The following is a 6,000-nucleotide window of genomic DNA, read 5'->3' on the forward strand; positions in this document are numbered from 1 at the left end:
ATAATGTCAGTATTATCTTATTTGCATATAGTTTGTAACATTATTGAGCAAAACCATCCCTGAAAATAATAGTTTGTGAAATAAGTCATAAATGCATAATAAATTATAAGTGAACAAGTACATTCAAACAACAATTTCACATTGGACTTTTACCTGGGTTGTATTTAAGCTTAGAAAGAGGTCAATGCTCAGTACATGAGTACACCCTAAATTAGTAAATGTGTACCCCATACACTCATGACCCCCTGATCCGAGCACAGCTTCATTATTTTACTGGGAAATGTAAAATTTAAATAAAGCTGCTTCCATGCTAATTAATAAATGTATTATCATTATTACCACCAAGTAAAATATATATAATATCATTTTAGCACTCATAACAACATAAATTGTATGACAAAGTGATCAGAATAATAATAACAACCAATATTACTAAGTTTCCAATAATCTTTAATAATTGCATCTACAAAAGTTTGTCACATGACACTCTTTTGTAGGTGTTTGATGGACCTGCTCCACTACAGGCCTTTTATCTAATCAATTCCACCATCTCCACTTGGATGTTTTCACGTTTTCTCACAATTAGCATCGCCAAAACTGACCTCATTGCCTTCCCTCCTTCTAGACCTTCTTTTCATCTTGATCTCTCTATCACTGTTAACAATACTACCATCTCATCTGTTCCCCAACTCTGCTGCCTGGGCATCACCCTTGACTCTTCTATCTCCTTTCCTCCGCTCATTGAATCTTTTGCCCAATCCTGTCTCTTTCAACTTTGCAATATCGCCAGCATCTGACACTCCCTTTCTCAGGATGCCACCAGAACTATTATCCAGGCACTCATCATTTCCCGTCTTGATTACTGTAACCTTCTTCTCATCGGTCTCCCCCTCTCCCACCTTGCCCCCCTCAGGTCTATATTTAATGCTGCTGAAAGACTCCTCTTCCTCTCTTGCTGCTCCTCTTCTGCCTCCCTTCTCTGACTTGCCTTACACTGGCTGCCTTTCCCCTACAGAATCCTTTTCAAACGCCTCCCTCCTCTCCCACTCCACTGCCCCTAACATCTCCAACCTCCTCTCTACTCACACCCCATCACGTTCACTGCATCCAGCCAATGACCGTCGCCTCGCCTCCACCCTGATCATCTCATTCCACTCCAAAATATAAGACTTCTCCGGGGCTGACCCCCTCCCCTGGAACAACCTCCCACACTCCATCCGACTGTGTGTAATTTGTGCACCGTCAAACGGGCACTTAAAACTCACCTCTTTCTCAAAGCATACCAGTTATCCACCTAATCTGCTCTCCATGCCTGACTTCCTCACCTCTCTTCCCCTATCCCGCCACTTGCTTCTCTTGCAACTGATTCCCTCTAACTCCCCACTGTGCCTCCTGTCTGTTTGCCCTTCCTTTAGGATGTAAACTCTCACGAGCAGAGCCCTTGTCCCTCCTGTCTCTCTATCTATTCTTCTGCTCCATCTTCAATATGTAAGCTATGTTGGGAGCTTTGAAGTCCTGGTATTTTTTGTTTATAGTTCTGTATGGTTCTACCCTGTATGGTCCACCGCCTGTATTCTCTATGGCACTGCAGACACCTTGTCGCGCCCTATAAATAAAGATTAATAATAATAATAATTTATTTGTGGTTGGACAATTGTGAAAAACAACTTATTTTAGTGGAAATATGCTCCTTGTCACTATAATTGGACCCAACAAAAATGTCAAAGCTGCCTCCAAGCTGGCAAAGTTCTCCTGCAACCACAGCCTTTAGAATCCAATACTGGGAGAGGCCAGAGTACTGGTTAATGCTGATACAAAAAACGGATTAATGCTGAAACAAGAGATACTGAGTCTAATATGGAACCCTCCAAGGCTCTCCTGCTACATGCAGAGCGGTCCTCACCTCAGACTTTACAGTCCTGGCTGCTATTGATGGTGGATGAGATTGAGCAGATGAAGCAGCACATAAGACTAGGGCTCTGGGAGTGTTCTTGAGACCTGTCACCACTGCTTTGAATGTAATCAACAAGTTATTGATTCTTTATTAGCATACAAATAAATGGGTACCAGTCATCACATCTAAGTGTACTACAACATAGCCAAAATACAATACACCATGAAGCATAAATCAGTCACACTTTACATTACAATACAGGGCATATGGTGTATAATTTGACATCCTACATTATAAAACATGCAATGCACTATTCATTCATCACATAAACAAGATAAAATTTCCAACAAAGATCAAGCTGTTTAATATTGAAGCTTTATTGAACAACTAACACATACACTATATGGACAAAAGTATTTGGCCACAACTGTTAATTATTGAATTGAGGTGTTTCAATCAGAACAGTTACCAGAGTTGTATAAAATCAAGCACCTAGCCATACAGTCTCCATTTGCAAACATATGTGATACAAAATGGGTCATTCTAAAGAGCTAAGTGACTTCAAGCGATGTGCTGTGATAGGATGCCACCTTGGCATTAAGACGGTTCGTGAAATTTCATCCCTGCTGGATATTCCATGGTCAACTGTAAGTCATATTATTAGAAAGTGGAAGCGTTTAGGAACAACAGCAACTCAGCCACAAAGTGAAAGACTGCGTAAAATCACAGAGCAGAGTCAACGACTGCTAACGTGCATGGTCCTTAAAAGTCGCCAACACTCTGCTGATTCCATAGTTGAAGAGTTCTGAACTTCCACCTGCATTAATGTAAGCACAAAAACTGTGTGGCTGGAGCTTAATGGAATGGGTTTCCATGGCAGAGCAGCTGTATGGAAGCCTCACATTACCAAGACCAATGCCCAGCGTCTGATGGAGTGGTGTAAAGCACACCAACACTGGACTGTGGAACAGTGGAAACGTGTTTTGTGGAGTGGTGAATCTTGCTTCCCTCTTTGGCAGTCAGATGGGCGAGTCTGGGTTTGGATGAACGTTACCTGCCTGACTGCATTATGCCAACTGTGAAGTTTGCTGGAGGAGGGATAATGCTATGGGACTGTTTTTCATGGTTTTGGCAAGGCCATTTATCTCCAGTGAAAGGCAATCTTTATGCTTCAGCATGCTAAGTTTTTGACAATGCTATGCTTTCCACCTTGTTGCAACAGTTTGGGGAAGGCCCTTTTCTATTCCAACATGACTGTGCCCCAGTGCACAAAGCAAGGACTACAAAGACATGTTTTGATGAGTTCAGTGTGGAAGAATTTGACTGGCCCACACAGAGCTCTGACCTCAACCCCATCAAACACCTTTGGGATGAACTGGAACGGAGATTACAAGCCAGGCCTTCTCGTCTAACATGAGTGTCTAATCTCATAAATGCTCTACAGAATGAATGGGCACAAATTCCCACAAAAGCACTCCAAGAAGAGTGGAAGCTGTTATCGCTGCAAAAGAGGGACTAACTCCATATTAAAGTATATGTATTTGAATACAATGTCATTACAGTCCCTGTTGGTGTAATGGTCAAGCGTCCGAATGCTTTTGTCCATATAGTGTATATGGAGGAAGCAGGGGGAAGGGGAGGTGGTTAAGTCCTCTTCTTCCTCAGGAAAGTCTAAGATAGAATAGTCTATACGCAGGTTATGGATCAGCCTGTGACTCTCCTAGATCAATATATTGTCCCTTTTAAAAATAAGGTGATTCCTGGCAAGCTACAAAGCATGCTTAACACAGTTCATAAAGCACCAGGCCTCCTGAATGGCCACATAGGTATGTATGCCAGAAAAAGGTCAATTAAGTACCTAGTTTTATGAAAGGCTGTTCTTGGGCGCACCTTCTCTGAGTTCATGTTCCAGGGCATCCAACAGGGCCTGGGCAGGTGGCAGTCTCTAAAGAGATGCACAGATGTTTCCTCATTGACTCACCAGGGACAATGTATATATCTGCCCAGGTTCAGGTTGTGCATGAAAGTCTTAAGGGTAGGCCCTCTGGATTCCCATCCATGCCAAGACTTTGTGCCTGCTGTTGAACCTGACACATTTTACCAGACAGTCTTTACTGTGGCAGCAGGGAGCCTTGGAATAGACTCCATCATGTTCTTAGCCCTGATGAGTTTGTGGAATGTCTTTTAAGTTGGGCTTAACTTTTCCCAGTGGGTGCTCCCTCACAAACATTCCCACATCCAGGTTAAACTAGGAAGTGTTCCAGTTGTAAGGGAAGAAGTTTTCTCATTTGTCCCATGAGCCCCCTCTAGAGGGGTAAGAAGGGGAAGCAAGACATAGAGAAATGCTCTCTGAGCCATTATTTGCCATTATTTGTCTTCATCAACAATTACAGAAAAAGAAGGCTTGGCGATTGGTGGGGATGACTGAGATCTCTTTCCCACCTTTGAGAGTCTCCTTCTACATAACTGCATGCTATACTTTGTCCATTTTGGATCTACAGATATGTGTAAGACAGTCCTTGTGATGGCCTTGCAGATTGCAACAAGAGGTGGCCATGTACTGCAGAACAGGAAGAATCTTTTTACGTAGCACCAGTGCTTTCTGATGGTAAGCTCTCTGAGGTTCCACAGTGCAATTTTCTGTCTAACTTTAGCCAGTCTCTTGTCCCAGAATTTCAAGGCCACCCCTACTTCATGTAACCAGACTCCCAGGATCTTAATTACGTCTGGTTTAATTATAAAGGGGAAGAGAATAGAGGATGACAGGCACCACTGTCCGAAGAGCATCGCCTTTGACTTCCTGCAATTGCCCTTTGTCCCTAAAGTTAGGTTTAAGTTATCTCAGGTCTAGGCAAGTGTTGTCACCAAATGCTGATCTGCACAGAAGACAGTGATGTTCTGAATGTACAGCAAACACTTGGGGCTAGATTTACTAAGCTGCGGGTTTGAAAAAGTGGGAAGGTTGCCTATGGCAACCTATCAGATTCTTGCTTTCATTTATTTAGTACCTTCTACAAAATGACAGCTAGAATCTGATTGGTTGCTATAGGCAACATCCCCACTTTTTCAAACCCGCAGCTTAGTAAATCTAGCCCTTGGTCTCTGGTCTGTCTTGTTCCAATGTTGTGATCCATCTAATCTCTGAGTTCTGGCTGATGCACACAGCAAAGTGTTCTATACTACAAACAAAAAGAAGATGTGAAAGAGGTCAGCCTTGGCTGACCTAAGATAGGACAGGGAAGGGGTCATCCTTCCAGCTATTCACCAGTACTTAACTGTACATATCAAGGTAAATTATGAACAAAACATTTCCCGCACTCCAAATCTTTGCTGCGCCCTGTCCATGAACTAATGTGAGTCACAATCAAAGGGTTTCACTTGATCAAGGCTGAAAAGGGCCACATGCATGCAGTGTTCCTTGATGTAATGGGCCTTGTCTCGGACTAAAGTGATCCTGCGGCCTGGAATGCCACAGGTCTGGTCTGGGTGAATAATCTGTCCGATCATTGCCTTTAACCGGTTAGCTATACCTCAGCGAGGATCTTGTAGTGCATGTTCAGGTGAGAGATTTACAGCCAATTGTTAAGGTCTCATTTCTCCCCCTTTCCACTTTCTATAAGACTGTGACCATTTCCTCCCTGAATTTCTGTCATTTGTGTTTTAAAAAGCCCAGGAAGATTGTTTGTGTGTGGCAAAAAGGTTCCCAAAGAGTGTGCTCAGCTATAGGAAGAGTTGGTATAAGGGTCCCTGGGGTATAAATGGAGAGAGAAGGGTGGGCTCCATTTATAAGACCCATGTCAGGTTTTCTAACAGCAAACAAGTCGCTAGTAATTAGGAGATGCGCCTAATTACTAGTGACATATTTACATAGTGCAAGCAGATTCCATAACGCTTTACAATTTGGAACAAAGTAATAAAACAACACTGGGTAATACATAGGAGTGCCCTGCTCACAAGCTTACAATCTATTAAGTCTCTCAATACCTGGAGTGGAGGTCAGATGGCTCCTGGGAGATACTGTATTTGTGATCTGAAAGTTATATTGTTTTGTATATGTATGGGTCACTAGGTTCCTCAATTTAGAGAGGAAGTTCCTGTGTATAAGT

This window comes from Mixophyes fleayi, chromosome 11, assembly GCF_038048845.1.
Source record: "Mixophyes fleayi isolate aMixFle1 chromosome 11, aMixFle1.hap1, whole genome shotgun sequence".
Classification (NCBI taxonomy): Eukaryota; Metazoa; Chordata; class Amphibia; order Anura; family Limnodynastidae; genus Mixophyes; species Mixophyes fleayi.